Source organism: Pinus tabuliformis, chromosome 8 (genome assembly GCF_031772625.1).
Source record: "Pinus tabuliformis cultivar Carrire ecotype Pingquan chromosome 8, CPIR1, whole genome shotgun sequence".
In the NCBI taxonomy this organism is placed as follows: domain Eukaryota; kingdom Viridiplantae; phylum Streptophyta; class Pinopsida; order Pinales; family Pinaceae; genus Pinus; species Pinus tabuliformis.
The window spans coordinates 423,936,434-423,961,102 of record NC_142294.1 but is presented as its reverse complement, the minus strand read 5'-3'; the positions used below and the strand labels follow the sequence as shown (position 1 = coordinate 423,961,102).

The 24,669-nt window shown below is 36.2% G+C and overlaps 1 pseudogene; it reads left to right on the top strand.

Moving 5' to 3' along the window:
* LOC149235858 (DNA-directed RNA polymerase I subunit 1-like) overlaps window positions 1-24,669 on the top strand; it is an 86,101-nt pseudogene that overhangs the window by 52,211 nt on the left and 9,221 nt on the right.

Sequence of the window (24,669 nt, the reverse complement as noted above, 5' to 3'; positions counted from 1 at the left end):
GATCTTCCATTGTAGTTTTACATTATGAATACCTCCCTAGTTAAGAGGGAGTGTTGGAAAATGAAATTATGTTTGGTCTTCATTAATGTACTTGAGTCATCATGTAATGTACTTGTCAAAAGAATAAAGAAAAGAATTTTTATTTTATTATTATGACTTATTAAAGCATGGGTTTCGTGCTTAGGTCACCATGTTTTAGGTCAAAGTCCCCATTGAGGACTTCTATGATTTATTCTGAGTCAATAGAGTCATTTTAATTTTAAAGAGACCCTTCTTGGGATTTTGAAGCATGTAAAAAGGTAAGTATTGAGTCAAATATGAATTATGTAACCTCCACACCATGTCGGCCTAGAAGAAGATCAAGTCAGCCTAAGGACTCTATTCGACCTCACAAGAAGCCTATAAAAGCAAGCTTATTGAATTCATTTATATCATCATTCTCACACACAAGTTCGAATTCTCTTGTACTTGGGAAGAAGTGTGAAGTTTTCTTGTAGCTGGGAAAAGGTGCGAAGTCTATTGTCAAGAATCCGAAGTGAATGTGAGTTTGGGGAAGTCTAAGGAGAGAAGGAAAATCGAAATTTTGGTGTCTCTCTTTCTCTGTTTTGTTTCATGGATTGAGAGATCGATCTCTTCTAAGTTTCACTATTGTCGGAAGCTACCAGTTGTCATAAGTTGTTGCCTAATCAAATTTGTTGGAATTAGGTCGAAATTATGGAGAGGCTGACTTGGTGTGGAGGGAAGTTTTGGTCTTGGTCTAGGGTGAAGAGCCTCAAAGACTACTATTGAAAGGAAGAATTATCTTTACTGGGTTTTCCCCTCAAAGGGGGTTTGCTGCGGCATGTGCCTATATCTAATGTCTATTGTTTTATGTGTTTTTTCTTTGGTAATTTCTTGATGAACAAAAAGAAATAAGATATAAAGAATTGTAATAACAAGAAATATCATAAGTAATTATCAAGAATAAGAAAATAGTTTTTCTTTTCTGATTTTCTAATAGTCGGGTCGCTGGACATTTCATAGTAGAAAAGACAGTGGCAGTGTTGCAGAAATATTTTTATTGGCTGAACCTTTGATAGGATGTTGGGAAGTACATCAAATCCTGCACTGCTTGACATTGTCAAACTGATGATCGAGAAGAAAGGCTTATTTACACCTATGCTTACTCCTAGTCAGCCTTGGGAATCCATCTCCATGGATTACATGTCGGGCCTTCCTTCTACTAAGCATGGAAATGACTGCGTTTTCATGATCGTCGACATATTCTCTAAGATGGCCATCCTGACAACCTACAAGAAGAGTATCACAACAAAAGCCACTTCTAATCTCTTCTTTGAACAAGTGTGGGTACACATTGGGATTCCATACTCCATTATCTCAGATCAGGACAACAAGTTCCTGAGTACATTTTGGTTAAGCCACCGGTCGACGCTGGATACCAAGCTTGCTAAGTCCATGACCTTCCACCCCCAAATTGATGGCCAAATAGAGGTTGTCAGTAGGATGACCATGCACATTCTACTCATGTACAACTCGAAGCATCCACACACATGGGATTAAAGCCTCCCCTATGTCCAACACAGCTAGAATAGAGCTCTATATAGATTAATTGGACACAACCCCTTTCAGGTGGGCTTGAGATTCCAACCACTATGTCCCATTGATGTGGCCATACCATTTGCAGCTACTCATGTAGATCCGGCTCATGTCCAGTTTGAAGATGACAGGGCTAACAACTTCATTGAGCGTATTCAGCACATCCACTAGCAAGTCTATGACATATTGGACAGAGCCAATGTTAAGTACAAGCAGCGTCATGATCAACATCAGGTGCCACACAAGTTCCAATTGGGCGACAAAGTTTGGCTACAATTGTAGAAGGAGCGCCTCACTTAGCCCCACTGCAAGATTCGCCCACTTTGATATGGGTCGTGTGCCTCACCAAGGCAATAGGGGACAATGACTTCGAGCTCAACATTCCACCATTCCTTTTCCTGCACCTAATATTTAATGTGGACCAACTGTGACCATACTTCCCCACCTTGTTGGACAAATTGATCTTTGCTGAGTAGCTGATACCAACAAATCTCAACTCAAGTTGTATCGAGAAGGCCACAACTGACATGATCATGGACACATAGATCAATAAAAATCACTGACAGAGGATCCAGCTATTTCGAGTTGCTAAAGCATGCCAACTCCTTCACAGTGAGACACTTTCAAACATAGTCCGAAAGTATCCCACCTATGACAAAAAGATGTATTTCATTGTGCAAGCCTGCCAAAAATGGAAGCATTATATTATGGTGAAAGAAACAATAATCCACATAGATCACCGACCCCTATAGCTCATACAGACACAAGGAAATTTTCGTAACGGTCACCATCATAGATGGTCCACATATCTGCAACAGTTCTATTTAAACATCAAGTACAAGAAGGGGAGCACCAATAATGTTGCAGACTATCTCAACAGCCCAATGGTTATTATGTTGACCACCGTGTTCGACTCTTGTGGACATGGGGCTTCAGGATGGCCACATCTTTACAAAAGCTATCCAGAATTCAACAACACATACCAGATGCTCCTGGATGGCTACCAAGTTACATATTTTCACCTCTACGACACACTATTATGACACCTAACACACCTCTATGTTCCTTCAAGTGAGTGTGCCAAGATTATTTGGGAGGTGCATTACAATCAAGTTGCTAGACGTTTTCGAGTAGAAAAGACAGTGGAAGTGCTACAAAAGTATTTTTATTGGCTGAACCTTCGACAGAATGTTGGGAAGTACATTGGATTATGCATTGCCTACGCCATTTCCAAACCAATGATCAAGAATCAAGGCCTATATAATCCTCTTCCTACTCCTAGTTGACCTTTTGAATCCATTTCCATCGATTACATGTCGGGCCTTCCTTCTACTAAGCATGGAAACGACTGCGTTTTTGTGGTCATTGATAGATTCTCTAAGATGGTCATCTTGGTGGCCTGCAAGAAGAGTATCACAACAGAAGCCATTGATAAGCTCTTTTTGAACAAATGTTGGGTACACTTTGGGATCCCACAATCCATTATCTCAAATCAAGACAATAGGTTCTTGAGTACATTTTGGTCAAGCCTCTAGTTGATGTTGGATACCAAGCTCACTATGTCAACGATCTTCCACCGCCAAACTAATGGTCAAACAAACGTCGTCAACAGGATGATTGTACACATTTTGCACATGTACAGTAAAAGCATCCACACACATGGGATGAAATCATCCCCTATGTCTAGCATAGCTACAACAGAGCTATCCATAGCTCAATTGGAACAATGCCTTTTAGGTGGGATTGGGACTCCAGGCACTATGTCCCATTGATGTGGCCATACCATTTGTAGCTACTCAGTAATATTCGGCTCATGTCAAGTCTGAAGCTAATAGGGCTAACAACTTCATTGATCATATTCAGAAAATCCGCCAGCAATTCCATGACATATTGGATAGATCCAATGCAAAGTACAAGTAGTGTCATGATCAACATCATGTGCCACACAAGTTTTAGGTGGGTGACAAATTTTGGCTACATTTGCAAAAGGGGCACCTCGCTAGGCCCCATCGCAAGCTTCACCCACTCTGATATGGGTCGTAAACCATCACCTAGGAGGTAGGGGACAATGCCTTCAAGCTCAAAATTCCACCATGCCTTGGCCTGCACCTAGTATTTAATGTGGATCGACTGTGACCATACCTCCCCCCTTGTTGGAATCCAATGTTGTTGAGCAACTGATACCAGTAGAGATCAACCTGAGTTGCATTGAGCAAGCCACAACTGACAGGATCATGGACACACATATCAAGAACACTCGCTAGTAGAGGATCCAACTATATTAAGTTTCCAAAGAAGGCCAACTCCTTCACCAAGGAAAGTGGTTCACCAGGGACAAGGTTCAATATAAATTTCCTCGCCTCATGGAGGCTCTACACGAAATGGGGACCATTGCTTCATAAGCGGGGAGGACCGATATAGGTGGATATGGATGGCCACCCACCTATTCCACCTATACCTCCAATCAATTTCATTAGTTTCCTTGATTATAGCAGCATTGCCTACTTTTAACAGTTTTTCAGGTCCTGAACTTCCAAAGTTGTTTTGCCCCCCTAAATGGATTTTTTTTAGGTTCACAATAGACTTCGGCCACATATTCTATAATACTCGGAGTGATATTTCCAATGAGGTGTTGTACGTGCCAAACGAAGATCATATGACCAAGTTACATCCCCGGGAAGTTGTCTGCCCAACTAACCACAAAGGGGCCCACAAATTCTTAGTGTTTCATCTCCTGGGGTGAGGGTTTTGGTTTTTTAGGCTTTCCTTTGTTGTTCAATAATAAAAAATCCCCTGAACCTCATTGTAACACAATTCAGAGGCACGTAGCCACCACATATATTCTCAAAGGTAAGCTACCATTGCCCAACGTAGTTTATTTCCATTATCCTTGTAAGCATCTTCCAGTTCTTTGATATTAATGAAATTAAGATTTGCTTTGGCTGCATCTTTGTGCTTATGTTTATATCTGCATTGTGTTGCTTTCCTGCATAAGTTTGGTTCATATTTCATATGATAAAGGGCCATTGCCTCTGTCAGCTTGCAACAAAGCAGTTAATTCACCAGAAGAGGAATCTTCTCGATGGGAGCGAGAAATCAAAATGTACAACATTGAACAATCTTGGTACATGGATATGTGACAGTATTTAGAGCATGGTACCTTCCCCTCCCATTTATCTGTGAAGCAATATAGGGATATTATAAACCTTATCATATGAGCTTGTACATGGTGTGATTTTCTAGAAGCATCAGAATGGTGTCTTGCTCAGATGTATAGAAGCATAAGAATCAGAAAGGGTATTAAGATTCTTACACGATGGGTCAGTTGGTGGACACTACACAAGTGATACTACTGCACATAAATTTAAATGGGTTGGTTATTATTGGCCCGCATTATTCAAGGATGCACACGCCTACACCCATAAGTGTTTCATTTGTCAAATATGTGTTGGTCGCTATAGAAAGTCATTCACCCCATTGTAGCTCATTGTCCTTGAGGAACCTTTTCAACAATGGGGATTGGATGTTATTGGTGAAATTTTTCCACATTCATCAAATCAACACCAATATAGTTTGACCGCTACAAATTATTTAACTCAGTGGACTGAAGCAATTCCATTGAAACAAGTGAATGAGAAGGAAGTCATCAACTTAAGAAGAATATGATCATCAGGTTTGGCGTTCCTACATCACTTATTTTTTATAATGCAACTTCTTTTTCATTGCTAAAACTTTAAATTTTGCATTATAAAATGGTATTGTTTTAAAGAACTCATCTAATTAATACCCTTAGGGAAATGGTTTAGTTGAGTCTACCAACAAGAATTTGATTCACATCATCAAGAAAATCATTTACTTTGATCAAAGCAACTAGCATAATGCATTCGTGAATTCGTTATGGGTTGACTGTGTCACACCAAAGCCCTCTTTGCAGACTTTACCTTACTTCCTTGTAAATGGAAAATAAGTTATCCTTCCTCCAAACATATACCTCCCCACCCTTCAACTTTCTCAAGAATATCGAGCTAAATTTTGTCTTGTTGTTCAAAGCAGGTTAGACACTCTTTTGGTGCTAGAGGATGAAAGGCAAAGAAAGAAGAAGAAAATTGTATTATCCATCAGAGTTGTACCAAGTGTTGGTTTAACAAGAAGTATGCGGGGCATAAGGAGTTTATTGTGAGAGACCTAGTATTAAAGTGGGATAAAGCCCACGAAGAGAAAGGTAAACACACTAAATTCCAATCCCTAGATCTCAATCCCTAGATGGGAAGATGGACTCTCTTACTGTAAATGGCCAAGATCTCAAGTGTTATTTCCAATACAAGCCTAGGGTTGTGTCCCTACTCGTGTACATATTTCTTCCTTTTTCATTTTGTTTGTTTCTTCATTCATGTCATGTTGTGTCCTTTCCATCATCTTTTTTTTGTTGGCCCTGTGAATAAAACCTTAGTGTGAAAGTGTTTCGTCTAGTTCCAACGGATGTGGAAAAAGTTTAAAAGGGATTTGTGACATATAACAACACTTGGTTAACTTTCAATCCATTTTGTTTGTCTTGGTCAAATATCTTTAAGGTTAATGATGTCTCAATGGAAAATATGATCCATTCGAACAAAAACTTTGTGTAGAACCATGATACCCGCATCTATTTTAAGATATTCATTCCATGACTTGGTATTGTAATTGAGCGGTGTTTCATATTTCAATCCAATCAAGTAGAGAAGGGAAAAGGGGAAAACTAACATCGAGCATATTAATTGCAGAGGTATATAACAGTCTCCGAAGGAACAACCTCTCTTGTTGACTTAATAAGTCGAGATCCCTCTTCCACCTTTAGCGATATAAACATTGATAAAATTCCAATGAGAATATTGAATAAAACAACGGGTGAAAGAAGACAAAGTCTTACTGCATAGAGAGGTGAAGCAAGCAACTTCATCAGGGTATTGAACAAGCATGCTGGAAGTGAAGAAATGCTTGAGTTCCTGTAGTGACTCCACCGGTGTACTAAACTGGCCTACTAGCAGCGGAGAAACATCAAAGGTGAATCTAAAACTCTCATCATCTTAAACTCGCGACTACATACTACCCTTCTCCAGAATCGAAACAATTGCGATACGGTAATATTTGTGAATGGGTTTACTGAGAGAATTAATAAGAGAGACTACATATATAACAAGGTCAAAATGGGGAAGCCAAAGTAATCCATACAATGAATCAATACTTCCTGAAGGACTAGACCATGTGCTTAAAGCTAGACCAGAACATAAAAGTTGGAGTTCTACCAGTGTGTCGCCAAATGTTGTCGTTGCTACAACAACCTCCAAATTTTGGCCTATATTCAAGCTTTGGAGCCTCTCTTTAACCATGTGAACTATCATTTATGGTAATAAAACACATTCCATGCTTGTTTTCCAAGTTTCTAGGTCCCTTTGTGAAGAAATTTCAAGTGTCGTTTTTTGGTAAGGGAAGTGTCGCACTTTGTGAAAGGGAGTTTTAATGCATCCTTAAGAGGCATATTTGGTGATTTTTGTTGTATTAATGGGTCCTATCTATCACTGAGATATGAATTAGACTCATTCCCTAAGTACTATGCACTTTCTTGTTGCAATGATCACTTGTGTCGCAAAGTGTATCTTAAGTGTTACACGTGGAGGTAAGTGTCATTTTTCTATCTTTTCAATGGATGCATGTTGATTTTGGGTGTTAAGTGTTATATTGGCATGTTTTTGATTTTTTGTAAGTGTGTGATCATGCTCAAGCCTTGTTACATGTTCTGGTTTCATCTTTCGACTCATTGATCCCAGACTTAGTTAATTTCTGAAGTGTTCCTTTCTTCGCGACTTACCAGACCAACCACTCATCATCTCGCCTTCCTAAACTGTGCACTGTGTAGTTTCAATTCCTAGTAAGCCATCCTTACCTCCTGGAACTGCACACTGCACAGTCACTGCCTCTAAGGAATGCACATTGCACAATCCCAATGCTTAGTCTCTACCTTTTGCACTTGAAAAATGTGCAACCCTTGTCCTAATCAGTGTTACACTATGCACTGTGCAGTTTCAGTCAATAATCAATCCTATCTCAGTCATTGACTTGCGCAACTATGCAATCGCCTGGCTCAGTCTTTTCATAACTGTGAACTATGCCATCACAGTGAGAAAGCCTGCCTCACTACATCACTGAATCCCTCAACTACACATTATTGCCTTCTAGTCCGTCAACCATTTTGCATTGCATAGTCACAGTCACCAAACCCTCATCACTTCCCTCTGGGACTACACATTGTGTAATCCTTGATCCTCCTCCTAAATCTTTCACTTTGTCCTTGATCAATCAGTGTGATGCATGAAGGACAAGATACATTAGGAGATATTTGGACTGATTTCGTCTTGTTCCATCTACAAGTGTTGTTATCTTGTCATGACGGGATGATGCTCAAGGAGGATGCCAAGGATAGCATGTAAGAAGACATTTGAGAAGCTGAAGATACAAGGAGATCATCAAGAAATAAGATGGAGGGACATGGACCACGACAAAAGAAGGAAGGCCAAGAATACATGGATAGCTCCACATCATCCCAACCTCTTGGAGGATGAAGATTAATTGCTTGAAAAACCTATCATGAAGATACAAATATGGCAGCAAGGAAAGTTTGACATTGACATATCACTATGAATTTCCATGTCATTAGTTCCAAGTCATGGCTTGTCCAAGTGTCACCTCAAGAGTCTCATATGTCATTATATTTTGCCACATCATTTGTCGATGAAATTATGTAATTTTAAAAATGGGAAAATGTAAAGCATGTGGAAGTCCCAAGGTCAATCATAGAATGTGAAACGTCATGTAGAAGTCCAAAGGTCTCATAGGAGTTTGAAAAGTCACATGGAAGCTCAAGAGTCACAAGGGAGGTGGAGATTCACCTCATTTTTTATATATACACCCTAATAACTCGAGCAAAGGACTTTTCACCTTGGCTTCTCAAGCTAGGCGTTGGAGAGAAGATTAGGATTTTGAGAAGTAAGTAATTTCTTAATGTTTCACTATTGGAACCAGTGTTGTATCATTGTAATGGTGTATGTTGGAAATTTCGATCAATAATTTGAAGCCCTTGGAGCTGACACACTTTTCATGCATATGTCTTGAATGATTATGAGACTATTCTTTTATTGTTTGCAGTGTATGTTTATGTGAACACATACTAATGAAAATGAACTATTCTGATGGCCTTACTATGCATCATTGAATCATTTGTCTCTTTTGATTTCATGACCGTTATTTATTTGTGAACTCTTTCACAAGATTACTAATGATTCTTTTAGATGTATGCATATGTCTTTGTTAGGATATTACTATTACTTTTCTCTTAAAGACTCACCTTCTTTTCCTTTCCATGAAAGAACCATTATATATTTTGCAAGTGAATACATCACAAGGCTAACTTACTCGTTTATATTGAAAGTACATGTGTTTCTCTGGTCTTTTTTGTTGCATCCAAGGAAGATCTTTAAGATAATGGAAACCATCCATACTTTCAAGTTGGGGATCTTGTTCCAAACAATGTGAGGTCTAATTGCGACTTCATATCGGGGAGACCCCCTTACTGTTGGCGACATCTAGCACTGTTAACATAAGGAAAATGAATATTTCTAATAATTGATTCAAAAGATCCAACTGGTTGTTTCGATCTATTGACAAAAGGAACACTATCTTCTACTAAGAATCCTACCATTGATAAGATGTGCCTATAAACCTTGCATCAGACCTATCTACATATTTATGGAATTTTTATGAACTAATGTTGTGTAGAAGAAGCCTTGGGAGGATGATGGATAGATTGACTTAGATATATTTCTTCAAAAGAAAGGTCTTATGGGAATCGAGGAACCATCTCCTAAGTTATTGATGCCATTGCTTCTTTTCCAAAAGGAGTGGTTTACTTAGAGTTTAAAACAAGAGGAATCTAAATTTAATGGTGTTATTCTTTCATATTAAATGGGGATGGGTAAGACAATACAAGAAATTTCCTTTTTTATAACTAGTCATGCCCCTCGATTAGGAAAATATCTTGTTGATAAAATAAGTATTATGCAAGATATTGTGGGAGAATCTAGTAGTGATTCCAAAGTACTACCTCAAGTCAAAGCCACCCTTATTGTTTTTCCAATAATAGTTTTTATTCAATGGCAGAATGAGATTTTTTTTGTTCATGACTGGAGGAAGCATCTAATTTGTAGTTTATCATGATGATAATATATGTAAAGATATGGCAAAGTTGTCTCAATATGATTTTTTTTTGAAAAATTATCGCATTGGGACATAGAAATAACTTGATGCCTACAAAAAAAATAGTTAATGGGTAATCAATTATTTTATCTAGATTGGTTGGCCATCCACCTCCACTTGTTTTGTGGACTCCGTGTAGTGAAGACAAAGAAGCAAGCCAAACAAATGAAAATAAGAGGGAGTAGGAACAAAATGTGGATATTGATGTTGAACATACTACAGAGGTTTCAAACCATGCTTCAGGTTCATTAGGTGACACGAGGTGCTCTGTTTTAAGTTTGGTAAAATGGAATTGAATAATGGTTGGTAAGTCCCATAAATGAAACATGAACAATTCCTTTGGATAGGTAGGTGATACAAATTGTGTAGGAACGATAGTTGTGAAGGATTTTGTAATAAGAGATGTTATCACTAAATTTAGAGCCCATGAGAGTCCCATCTTTGCATTATTCTTTGACCCGAGTGTTACTCTGCTGGTCACTACATCAGTTCATGGTAATAATCTCAATATATGTCATGTTATTCATTCTAAAGAAAAGTATCCTTTGTATTGGCTATGGTTGGAAGGAATCATATGTGCATCCCTAAAAGCTCCATCATAGGAAAACAAATGCAATTAAATTATAGGGAGTGGCTTATGATTGGATCATCTAGAGAAACATACAATTTGTTAACCATTTCGCCTTTGATGGGGTTTTTTTTCAAGGTATGAGATCAGAATCACTTAAATGGATAACATGAGGCCATGTGTGAGATGAGAAATGAAGATGTGTTGTGCACTAAGGAAATAAATGATCGTGAAGAAGAGCGGAGTCAATTGGAAGAGGATGTGCCACAACATCAACACAATTGATCGTAATAGTCCACAAGTTAAGAATTGCGCTACCAAGATACTCAATTCATTTACACTATGCTAATAAACTTTTTTGTGCCGCACTACTTACATCCCCTGTGCCACAATGCAATACTCTATTCAGCACATCGTAGGTCAAATTCGTGCATTATTCAAATTCCCTATGCCATAGTTTGATATGATGGTACGTTAATTGTATCACTTACAATGTATGATTTGATGGAGATGAAATGAATGTGCACTTTCCACAAGATGAAATTCCCCAAAGCAGAAGCATACAACATTGCAAATTCCAATGAGCGGTACATTGTGCCAACAAGTGGTGATACAATTCAAGGTTTGATTCAGGATCACATTATGAGTGTTTCACTCATTACTAAGAGGGATGTATTTTTTAGAAATGAATAATATTAAAATCTAGTCTAGACTGCTTGTGTTTCAAATGCAGCTCTTGTTGTTCAATGTGGAAGATCATGTCCAAATTGGGTGTCGTTAAAATAGGTATGCACTTGTTTTCACTTCCTCTAACATATTGAAACTAGAACCTTTTTGGACTGGAAAGTAGGTTAACAATAATCCTACATTTATTGTTAATTTTCAATCACCTATTCACTAGATACTTGTAGATGCATGCGTTTACTTGTGGAGTGATTGATCTCCTTCTCGTGCCTCAAGCAGAGGATGACAAGAAAGGAAATTAGAGAAGAGTGAAAATATTGAAGACAAAGTTCATCTACAATTCCTTAGCTGAGATAGAGTTGACATAGATGTGATGTGTATTGAAGAAGAGTCTAAAAGAGTTCTAAAAACCAAGGATGTAGTTGCATATTCTAGGTTGGACAGGCTTATGTCCAGTGCCCTAAATCACATAAAGTCTAATGCGAACAACAATTTGTTTCCAAAAGGATTATTAAAGCCATTTCCAGGCAAATGTATCTCTCTGATGACGGTGACTAGAGAAAAAGGAGGTTTGGTGAAGTTTACCCAAATATCTTCATTACTTGGGCAACAAGGGTTGGAAGGGAAGCATGTTCCTCGTATGGTTTTCGTAAAACTTTTCCATATTTCCCCCTTGGGATAATTGATATTGTGTTGATGGTTTTATTAGCTATTAGTTTTTGACAGGTCTTTGTCCTCAAGAATATTATTTTCACTGTATGGCAGACCATGAGGGGCTTGTTGACACTGCCACTGAAACATCCAAAAGTAGTTACCTATAGTGATGTATCATAAAGAATCTTGAGTGACTGAAGGAATATTATGATTATACTATAAGAGATTCAGATGGCTCAATGATCCAATTTAATTATGGTGAAGGTGGATTGGATTGGTACAAATAAATTGGATGAATTGGTTTCTAAACATTCCAAGAAAGAAAAATTCAAAGAAAACTCTTCAGTTGTAGATAGCTATGTAATAGATTTACCATAAGGTTTTGAAAAAAGGTATAGGGGTTCATTAGGCATCTGTTGGCTTCTAAATTATTATGGTGACAAAGAACAACTTAAAAGGACAACTTAAAGGAAATCCATTGAGGATCTAAGGATCGTCTTGCCTTAGGATATAGACTAGCCCTCTCTATCAACAGGGGGTATTTCTTGTATTTAATATTTTAAAATATATTTTCTAGTTAGTAAATAGGTATGGCCAAACTATTCATAAGAAAGTGATTTTTAAAAAGATGAGTGGTTAATCTTTGTTAATAAGTAAGACTTATATAAAATATGTTATTCATGAACCTAATGTAACTTAATGCATGCAATTAAGATAAATAGTATGAACTAACAAAGGAAAATAGCATAACATAATTAAAATGAAATAAAAAACAAAGTAAAAATAAAGCACAAATATCATTGGTAATAAATTATATTTACCATAACCAGTGTGATGAAATAATCCAATATCATGTATTGTTATATTCCTACCTACAACAAATTAAGTAAATATCTTGAATCAAATGCCTTAGATAGTATATATTGAAAGGCAAAGAATCCAAGTAATAGTTGTAAAGAAATGATGTTGATCAAATCAACTATAATACCTTTAACAAACAACAAGATATAAACACAATCTCTAGTATGAAAATATATTTGGCATGAAATCTGCAAATAAACCCATTAATGTCATGCATTAATAAATTAATTATACAATCAGTCAAACATCTCCATTTAAATCTTTGAGATAGTATATATAAGGAGGTAAAACAAACCAAGTAACTATAGAATCATTTATCATCTACTCAAGATAGCTTGTTTAAACCATTCTATAACAAAAACATAAAACATAAAACTCCACAAAACAAAAAGAAAATAGTATATATCACAATAGCTTGAATAACTTATAGATTTCAAGAATCTGGTTCACACAACAAGTGTGTAGGAACTATAGTAACATAATTCTCCTTATCCTCCAAAGCCAGCCAACCCCCTCTCTAATGAGAAATCAAAGTTTTATATACAAAACACTTAATAATTGTTTTTTGTAACTATCTACATAATTAAAATGAAAATAAAACTCTAAATTATTTGCTAAAATATTTAATCATTTTACAATTAGTTTTTTGCATTAATTAAACAAAAATTAGTCCTAAAATAATTACATAAAAACTCATAAGTAAACAACATTTAATGCAATTTATTACCACATTAGTATCTCCTAAAACATAACTATTCACTCACCTTATGTTAATTTAAATAATGTTTTCTTGGTTTGATTTCCCACTGTAGATTTTGGTAAAACTTTTTCTCACATTTTGAAACAAGTTCTCATCCAAATAAATTTACATAAGGTAAATTGACCTTGAATGAAATAAATGATAAGTCATGGAACATGGAAGGCTCCAAAGTTTCTAGCCAAGTGCAGGATTGATGAAATCTAAAAGTTAAAATTTATTTTAATGAACGATTCTTATTAAGTTAAAATTTATTTTAATGAACGATTCTTATTATTCTCTGCTATGGCAGGGTAATAACGTATTCAAAAAATATTAATGTTAACATTAATTTTAAATTTACCAAAAATTAAATGATTTTATTTAATATTTATTTTTGAATTTTTTTTTTCAATATTTTATTTCAATTTTAATTGATACACTTCTTATTTTTTACAATGATTACATTATACCACAAAATCTATAATTTATTGTACCATAAAATCTTTTATTGTACTAATATAATTAATAAAAAACAATAATTACAATATAATTAATAAAAAACAATAATTACAATATAACTTACAATAAAATATTGGTGTCACTTCAATGTTTTGACCAATTTGTTAAATGATGTCACAACAAATTCGATCATTCTATAATGGATTATTTCCATCCTACACAAGTAAATCAAAGACACCTTATTGTCACCAGTTGGATATTACGGTAGCACAAGTTGAAGATTAAATTACTTGCATAAACCTTACACAAAAGTCTGTACAAATCGAAATAAATGGTACTTACATTAAAATATTATATTGATATTACAAAAATTAAAATGAAATATTAATATAGAGAAGTTGGTTAAAATATAGCTTAAAACATTATAATGATATAAATAGAAAAATAATGGAAAAAGATATTATTATTATTATTCCTGGCCTAATAATGATGTGTCATTATGATTTTTAAACAATTTTAATAACAAAATTATTAATACTTTAATTATATTTATTCTTATTTAAACTAAGCAATAATATTTACTACTGACGACCAATTTGTTAATACATTTATTTTTGTATTTATGATCAAGTATGTAAAATGTTTATTTGAGAAATTATTTATGTAAATAAATTTATGTTACCTAACAGTGTAATATCATATGGTGCTTTTCTTAGTTTGGTATCCTGGTTTCATAAAGATAGATATTTCATATCTTTATAACATGAAATAGCGTAAATTTAAATACGACATTTCTAATTTATTTGCAAAATGAGTTTCTAATTAATATGTAAATTGAAGAGCCTTTGAACTTTTAGATAATATAAAAATTATTAAAATAATTTATTTATAATGTTGTCTAATTTAATATATTTATTATAATTTTTAATCTAAAATAATTAAATAAAATAAATTAAAGTATTAAGTGTATCATATTTTTGAATCCACATTATTATTGTTTTGATTTTTTAAAGTGAAAGCAATTAGAAGTATTCACAATTTTCTTATGTTTTAAATTTCCATATATTATTAATTTTTTAAGCTTTATCCATGATATTAAATTTGTATTATTGCTTAGTTTAAATAAGAATAAATATAATTAAAATATTAATAAATGATACAAATTTAATATCGTATATAAAGCTTAAAAAAATAATAATAGATGGAAATTTAAAACATTAAAAAAAATTATAATCATACAAATTTAATATCGTGGATAAAGCTTAAAAAAATAATAATAGATGAAAATTTAAAACATCAAAAAATAATTAAAAATAACTTTGGTGAATTATTTAAATAATTTTAATTACGCTTACTTTAAATTGTACTACAAAGCCAATTTTCCAAATAATATAGATTGGTGTCTTCAACTTTTTGATTCATTTATGAAAGCCTATCCAAACAATTTACAATGCACTAAGAATCCCAAAGTGAAATGTTCTATGTCAATTTAAGATTTCAATATCAAGCCTAAGAAATAGCCAATATAAATGTCTTGTAGATACAAGTTTGACAACAAATGAAAGTAGCACAGGAATAGATTTTTACCTCTATCAGCCAATCAATCAAGATTGCCCTCATTTTCTCATTGATTTCAACCTACCTTGTCATATAATCTGGAGGTATGCAACTAATGGTATGGACATATGGTGCTACAAACTTTTACTTCAAAAAAAAAATTTACCTTAACATTCCCAAAAAACTGCAGTAATTGACAGAGAGACACACCTCAATCTTCAAGTAGAAGTTATATATATCTTCAACATATTCAACAACTTCTAATTGATTTTCAAGGTCTCCATCATCCATGATAGGAAGAGCATTGTGGTAGTCGTTGCACGCATAATTACGCTTATCAAGATTATTGAACTTTTTTTATCCTACTTATATCATAAATAAACAGAAAGATCTTTGAAGTCTATAACACCTGCTAGTAATTTGGTGTGGATGTGGGTACTTAAAATAAGAAAGAATATCTACAAAGTAGCCCTTGTTCAAATACAATAGTGAGTTCATACATTTCAAAATTCAATAATTGAACTAAGTGGCAGAGAAACGCTAGCTATGCGGCCTTGTTATATCTGCCCCAAGGCAAGATATATTGTGTTTAATTTTACATTGATCATATATTAGTTTCTTTTTGACCAAAAATATTTGAAACTTATATAAAGTTAAAACATTATCAACTAAATTTTATTATTTTTTAAACAATATTTAAATTGATTTATCTGAAACATTATTGGTTCACTTCTTATTTTGTAATGATGGCAAATGTACTTTCCTCATTAAATCGTATTGTACAACTTTTTTTCAAAAAAGAAAAAATTACAACTTAATTTATAACCTCCACTAATTCATCCTCGCAATAAAATTTTGTTAAAAAATATATCCGTGGATGGAAGAGCAGTATATGTATGGTAGAGATATGCAAAAAGTGACAGTCGAACATATTACATGATTCCTGACAGTCAAACAGATATGCGTCGTGACAGTCAAACAAATTGCATGCGTCTTTCAAAAGTCTAGTCACGAAAGCTTTGTCCAGTCACAAAAGCTTTATTATACACGATGATCGACATCATCAAATTTGATTTCTTGCATTGGTTTTTTAACTGCATATTTGGATTCAGCACCCTGAAAAACCCCTGGGACGCTTTCATTGTGCAGAAACTAGCTATCAAACTTGCGATTCCAATAATTTTTGCCGCATTTCGACCGGAAAAATCCGCCGGAAAGGCTTTCAAAAAGTCGCGTTATAGACAACTCCGTTTCAAAAGTCCAGTCACGAAAGTTTGTCCAGTCACGAAAGCTTTATACACATGACACATCATCCTTATTGCCTGTTACCATATCCCAATAATTCTGGTGGAAGAAGATTTTTATTGCGACATTCAATCCCACCACACCTATCACGTTAAAGTTCAGTGTTTTTTCCGAGTAAAAATAATATATTTACCTTTTTATTGAGACATTTTGGTTTTTGCATAAATTTCGAAGATATATTATATTTATCATAAATGAGTTCTTATATTTTTGTTTTCCCAAAATGTAATGGTCAAACCTATTGAGGATAGTAATCTTTTGTTAATCATTCTTAATGTGAATAATCATAACTCACTATTATCTAATTTGGGTTATATTAACATTATTATTTAAACAAAACTATTTGTAAGAAAATGAGTTGAATTTATATATGTTTTTATTTTCATATAATTTAGTGTTAATTATTAGTAAGAATGGTCATTTAATGGACATGGACCGTGTGTATAAACATAGCTTGCTACTACCCAGATGCGGGTGTTAATAAACAACATTTATGAGGGTTCGCACAAGGCAGGCAGCTGGCCCTGCACCTGGCTGGCGGATGATCTCCATGGCATGCGCATTTAATCGGCTGCTGGACGGAATGTTGGTCGCACAGATTGGCATTAATGTGCGCCTGGTTCGAGAGTTCATGCTCAAGGTTTTATGTATGGCTCGATATTTGGTTCACGCCATTGCTCCTGGTTCTTTTCACCTCCGCCTGTTGTTCTTCCCGCACCCCTGCCTGGCTCAGATTGTTTGGAAGCTCGCCTGGTTATTTGGTATTGTTGGGTTCCTCTGTGCTCAGTCTCTCTCCCGTCAGCTCCGCCATCTTCCCTTTCTCAGCTGGTCTGTCATTCTGAGAATGCCTCGCCGTCGAGGAGTCTCTCGCCGAGGAGGTAACACCGGTAACAGAGGCAGAACCTCTCGGTCTGCTCCTCAGAATGTCATCCCCATTACTTCGGCCTCCCCATCCTCACCGCCCTCTGGTCACGCTGGGCCTCTCCCGCACAATTCCTTTCAAACTACCCGGTTCACCTTCCATAGCAGGCTCAACAGGCCAGTTTTGTCTGCTAGTATCACAGTTATTCTTGCTGAGGAAGAGGACAATCCCAACAGCTCAGCCCACACCACCACCTCTCAATCTCAGGAAGACAGCGTCCTTCAGGGGGAGATGGTTGGGGTGGTGTTTAATGCAGACAACATGCAGGATGACACCCCTGTTTCTGAAGCGCCTCTGCATCCGGCCGATTCAACACAACACGAGATTCTTGTCTGTGGACCGACTCATTGTGCAGGCAGCATTCTCAACCTGGTAACTCCTCCAGAAGGTGGCATCGAAGGAATTGAAGACAATGGTTTCGTCACCTGGGTTGCTTCGTCCAGCCAGGTGGACAAGGACATGCCCGACTCTCCGCAACATGTAGATTAAGGCTGGTTCATCACCGATGGGTGGCATTCTTGCCTTCGCTCTGTTTATTTTTCGCTATGTGTCTTTGTTTCTAGGTCTCTGGTCCTGTGTCTGGTTTCAGTTCTTGTTTAAGTTTTTGGCGCTAGCCAACCGGTTCTTAGTTTGCAGCAACAACTCTGGGTTTGATGAGTTTTGTTTTGCCTCTTTTGTTCATGACGGGCATGATAGCATGCGTCTTAGAAAAGCCTCTGACGACGATAGCTATGTCATGTTAGACTCAGAACAGAATTATTTTTTAGTGGGTCACTGTCTAACAAATCAAGTTTTTGAAGTCTGTAATCCGGAAATGGTAGATAGTAGGATATGTATGTCTCAGAATCTTTGGCTGAGGGCTGGCCTCTGCCCCCTCTGAGGTCTCGACCTCCATGTACATATTTTTCTCTTTTTTAATAGAATTAATATTTACGAAGAAAAAAAAAAACATAGCTTGCTACTATTTTTGAAGAGTGTTGTTGTTAATTTATTACTAAAATTACTAGAGTAAATAAATTTCACACTTATCAAATGCTTTTAAATTTGGGTTATTCAATTATTTACAAAATAAATACTTTGTTATTTTAATGAAATCAAAATCTCTCAATAAAAAATAATCAAAATGTTAGCCATTCATAATGTCGAAATGAATTTACGCACTGCAATCGGCAAATATGATGCAGTGCTATAATCTAATTTTTAATCGAATCATTTTATTTACGATGAATCCATGACAAACACTATTATCTCAAAACTAGCCAAATGAAATGTGAAAGAAATAAAGAAATAAAATTCTTTTAACCTCCACGAGGCTAAAGATATCATATGGGACATGGCTAAAGATAGACTATGGGACGGATTGTTTCTTCATCTGCTTGATGTATTCAACATTTTTCTGTGAAGCCTCACAATAAATGCTCTCAACTTCTCGGCAAACCACTCGCTAAATAGTTATCCCAAGAGCTAGTTGTCAACATATCTGCATATCTTTCCCTGTTTATGGGACACATGTTCAAGCAAATACCCCATTTACTAAACCATTTGTTATTTTGTTGCATCCAAGTCTTTTTTATGTTGCACAATATGTCATTAAAGATAACCTTAGCCCATCTATCCTCTTCCATTTGCTCATTTTTTTTAAATACCTTATGACTCACACCATAACAATTTCTTCAATAGGAGCAAACCCTATTTCACTTAACAAGATAGCATAAGGAACTACATTTTTAATCTTGAATTTGTTTGTAATCAAAGGCTTCTGAATTTTCTCAATTTATTTCCACTGCATGTTGTATGTACTGGCTCATAGTTCACAACCATAGAGAATCATCAGAATCACTAGAAGCCCAAAAAGAATTTGAGTAGTTTTCCAATCAAATAACTCTACCTCTCTACACCTATTTGGAAAAGAATAAAATGCTTTCCAACCCCCCAATGTTCTTTTCTTTCTACAACCATACCACCGTAGATTTTTGTTGAAGTCAATTCCTAGGCATTTGTAATCCGCAACTTCTTCTAGAATGTTGCCTCCAAAGTAGAACTTATGGAAACAACAAATATTTTAATTCAAGACCTTTAACCGAACTGATTCCATGGCTTGCATTAAATCTACTAATACACATGCATATTTCTTGCACTCCATTCCCACGTGATACATTATGTTTTTTGCCACTTTGAAAATTTCCACAATTTTTCCCTGGGTGTCATTATGAGCAATATAATTTTCGAGCTGAACCAACCCAAGCAAAACTGGATCACTCTTACTATGACGTACAAATAATAAATCAACACCCAAGCAAAACTAGATCATTCTTACTATGACGTACAAATAATAAATCAACGTCTATATGAGTACGATCATTTTCCAACAAGAGCATCTCAAACACGTGTGGAATTTCAATTGTAATTTCGAATTCATTCCAATTCAAAATTCACATTCATTGTGAAGCAAAAAATTGATGAAAATTATTTTTTTTAAATGTTTTTAAATTTACATTTTACCAAAATTTATAAAATATTATTTATTTTTTATTATTAGTCTTATGTAAATCCAGTAAAATATAAAATACAACACTCAATACACCATGAAATTATAAAATGTACTGCCAATTATAAAATAATAAAACTACATTCTATTTGAAATAAATCAAAAATATTAAAAAAATACAAGTAGCATTCATAAAGTTGTAGGGATGGTACCATGACATCGTCAAATGCGTCATGAATATGTTCGCCGCACAATTTTATAATCAACCCACATCTTGGACACAACTATACTTATATATGCAAAAAGTGGTTTTAATTAAAAATTATAAATGACTTTACTAGTTATAATTGAACATTCACACCGATTTTACTATTTATGATTGAATATTTACACCAACCAATAAAATAAGTTAGAATGATACAAATTGGGGGAAAATAATTTTTCCAAATTTAACAAGTACACCATATGATAATAAAAGCGATACAATCAATATAATAAGATTAATGAAGAAGCTTCTAGGACAATTAAATAGTCAAACTTCGTGGTACTTTATTTAATATTTACTATTTTTAGTATTAAATTTTATATTGCATTATTAAAGTGTCTATGTCACATACCCGGACACAATAATATAAAAAAAAAAAATTACGATAAGATACATTACCATTTGCTGATATGGTTTACATTTACCATGGATTAATATGGAATACATTTACCATGGACCGATAAAGGTCATGTGTGGAATATTCGTTTAATTTATATTCCGCTCCAACCCCGTATATGAGGCCCACCGTATATATCCTAAGTGTTGCCGGAATAGCAACCCGAGGCAGCTCTGACCGGCAGCATCGCTGGCATTATCAGCAGTGAACATATGGACGCGGCATTTATTTCCGCCGGCCTGATCACGTGAAGGGGGTGTGGTCTGGTGTTAAAAGTTTCCGCCTAAATTTTACCGCCTCATTCAACGGTGAGGATGATCCAGTGTGGATCCAAGGGTGGTGATGCCCCCTGACTCCACTTCCGGGGATTGATACTATATTGTCATTTCTCTTCTCGATTCTTCGAGTTTCTGCAAGGCTCGGCGACCCTACTGTCCTCCGCTCCACCTCGCCACAGCCAGAGGATTGATTGAAGCTCTCCTTGCGCCGAGCGAACATCCTCTTCGCCAAGCGTCCATCCTGTGCATTATATACATTTGTAGAAGAATTCTGGAGGTAAGGCTACAGTCGTTAACATATGAGTTTTGTTCCTTTTGGGTTTATCGTTCTCGGTTCTTTCATGATTTCTCCCTTAGGTGAGCAGTGCTAATGGTTATCCTCTGCCGTGTTGATGTATGAATGCAGCTGTCCCGCTTCCGGGTTCGATTCAGGGCAAGGAGGGCCTCTTTCAAAGGCTATGTTGTACCGACTATCCACCAAGTGCGACCCTTCCCAGTTTTGCATGGTATTTAGATCTGGGTTAATGTTTTTCTCCTCGTTTTTGGTCTTATATCTGCCGGCAGAGGGTCTCCCTTGTGCCTGTCCATAGCCCAACCTTACTCTTACCATGGTTGGTCGCAGATGGCGACGGGAGGCTCTCCACTGACCTGCTTCGTGTCTTCTCTGTTTACAAGATATGGGTTCCGGCGAAACCCTAACGCTTCCAGTGTTTTCTGGGTTGGAAAGATTTACTAGATTATAGGAACTGTAATCGCATCTTTAAATAGTTGTAGATTTGAACTGTTATATTGAATATGTATCTTTTGGGATAATTCCGAACGCAACACTATTGGTTACAGTCGTTGGGTTCCAGACCCATTTTGATTTCTGGTAATCGGATTGTTACAGCCTTGCAGCCGTTACCTATTATGACATTAAATCTCTGTCTTTATTTCCATGTTGGGTTGTGAGTTTTTTAAAGAATTGTTATGGGTTCTGTCGACCCGAATACTGCACAAATTTGCAATAGAGCTCACTGTTCGGTAATCGTATTGTTTATTCTTCTTGTATTTGGTAGAGGTTCATGTTTATTTATATGTACTCGTTCGGCAAGAACTCTCATTACGTTTTTTCTTGTAAGATTATTTTATGGCTGCTCCACGGGGTAGAGTAAAATAGTCTCGGTCGTTTCCGACCCTATGCTTACTTTGTATAAGTGAGTAGACTGATCGTTTTTTGCTCATGCCAACGGGCCCGGTTGGTTTCTCGGCTCCATAGCTCGTTTTATATCGATGTTTGTTTTTAAAATAATTCCTTGATTAATAGTCTAATTGCTGCTCGGTTTATTTTAAAGATTTGCTTAGATAATGACTTGCATATAGTTCCGATTCCTGTTCCATGAGATTGCGGATTGCAGGAGTGTGTTGTCGTACTTCAGATGTTCACTACATATTTAATTATTCTTTATTCACAATATTATTGTGGAATTGTTCTGTACCACAGGAGTTTACCCGGCTCTAAGGGTTATGTTTTTTCTTTATTTTCTAGTTAAGCAACTGATCTCGGTTTCCCTATCATGCAGCCACAGATTGCCATACCCCTTTCTAGATCTATCTTGTATCCTGAGCTCGATATAAATCTCGGGAGAATACTATCTTTTCCATGTAATAAGCTTGAGTTATTGTCATTATCGTTCCGTTCCACTGTGTTAATATCTGTAGTTTTCTTTAATTCTGACAAAGACTCTCTTCTAAACTACTCAGGGAACAGTTTCACTAATAACTCTGTTTACGGCCGGTGTTATAGTCTTGTCTTCATTCCTGTTGCGTTGACAGTGAGACTGTAAACTTCAACCGTTCAGGTTTCTGTCCAGCACTGTTTCTTATCCCTTGCCCCTATACAGGGTACAAGAATACAGTTTCCTATGCTCAAATAACTATCATTTTCAGACCTTCTAGTGCAGCAATAGGAAGTAACAATTGTATCTTTCAAGGAAACAAATAACTCATATAACTTACAGATAACTTGCAGAGGTTTAAGGGTTTCAGTTTTACTTACCTGGCCGCTGCCAGCTCTTAATCCCTTAGTAGATCACCTGCAAAATCTGTGCACATCTGTTTAACCGCCCATCCGTGAGACTCGTCCTTCAAGACCAAAGTCTCCCCCCAAGCTTTCTCTTGCCGGATCACTATCCTCAGCAAGGTTGCACTTCGTGCTCGACTATCTGGTCCTTACCAGACTTAGTCTTTTCGTTTTGCCTTTTTTTTTTTTTGTCTCTCTCTCTCTGCCTGTCCCTACAGCGCAGATTTTGCCATCCCCTTCCCTTTTTCCCTGGAAACCTTTTCAGTTAGGGAAGGTGGTTATATGCAGTTTTGATAACTGACTTTCTTTACCAATTCCCTCTCGGGAGTTGCCAACACTATCATAAGTATTTCTTTATTAGAATATTTTAATGCACATATAAAATAGAAAGAAATACTATTAAGGTTTTTCTTTTTTTTAAAACAAACAGTCTTCCAATGTTATTCTTAATTCTGTCTTTTACCACAGTAAAATTTAAATATTTACATTTTCCCGGGGTCATCACATCTCCCCCTCCTGAGATTGGACATCGTCCCGATGTCTGATGTTCACAAACAGCCCCGGATAAGCTTTCTTAAGAAGCTCTTCATCTTCCCAAGTGGCCTCATCAGGCCCATAGTGCTGCCACTGCACTTTAACTTGGGTAATAACTCGCTTCCGCAGCTGTACTTCTCTCCGGTCGAGAATGCTCAGCGGCTCGACCAGGACCTCTCCTTCCGGTTCGACCTGCAACCATCAACAGTACCAGTCATTTATCTCCAAAATACATTTTCAATTAGTTCAACTGAAATCAGTCCTTACCCGTATATCTTGCCATTTGATCACATGCTTAGGGTCGTAAATGTATTTTTTAAGCATGGAAACATGGAAGACATTGTGGATCCTAATGTGGCTTGGCAGGGCGAGCTGGTAGGCTACCGGCCCAACTCTTGCCAAGACCTGGAAAGGTCCAAAATAGCGGGGTGCAAGTTTGGCGCAACCGCTCCATTGCAGGGTACTTTTCCTGGCTTGAATTCTTACGTAAACATGGTCGCCGACCTGGTACTCTTTGAACCTTCTTTTCCGATCCGCAAAGCTCTTTTGCCGGTCTTGAGCAGCCTTTAAATTAGTCTGCACCCTTTTTACCATGTCCTCCATTTCTTTGAGCATTTCTGGCCCCAATCTTAATTTGTCCTCAGGGCCACTCCAACTTGAGGGTGTACGGCATTTTCGTCCGTACAAGACCTCAAAGGGAGTCATTTGTATTGATGTGTGATACCCATTGTTATATGCGAATTCAACCAAATGTAAATATTCTTCCCAATGTGTCGGTTTCTGCATTACGCATGCTCTTAACATGTCCTCTACTACTTGATTCACTCGTTCTGTCTGTCCATCGGTCTGGGGATGATAAGCTGTACTGAAATTCAGCTGTGTACCCAGTTCTGTAAACAATGCTTTCCAAAAGGTTGACGTGAATTTTACATCTCGATCGGATATTATTGTCTTCGGGAGCCCATGCAGTTTGAACACATTCTGCATAAAAATGTGTGCAATTTGCACAGCTCT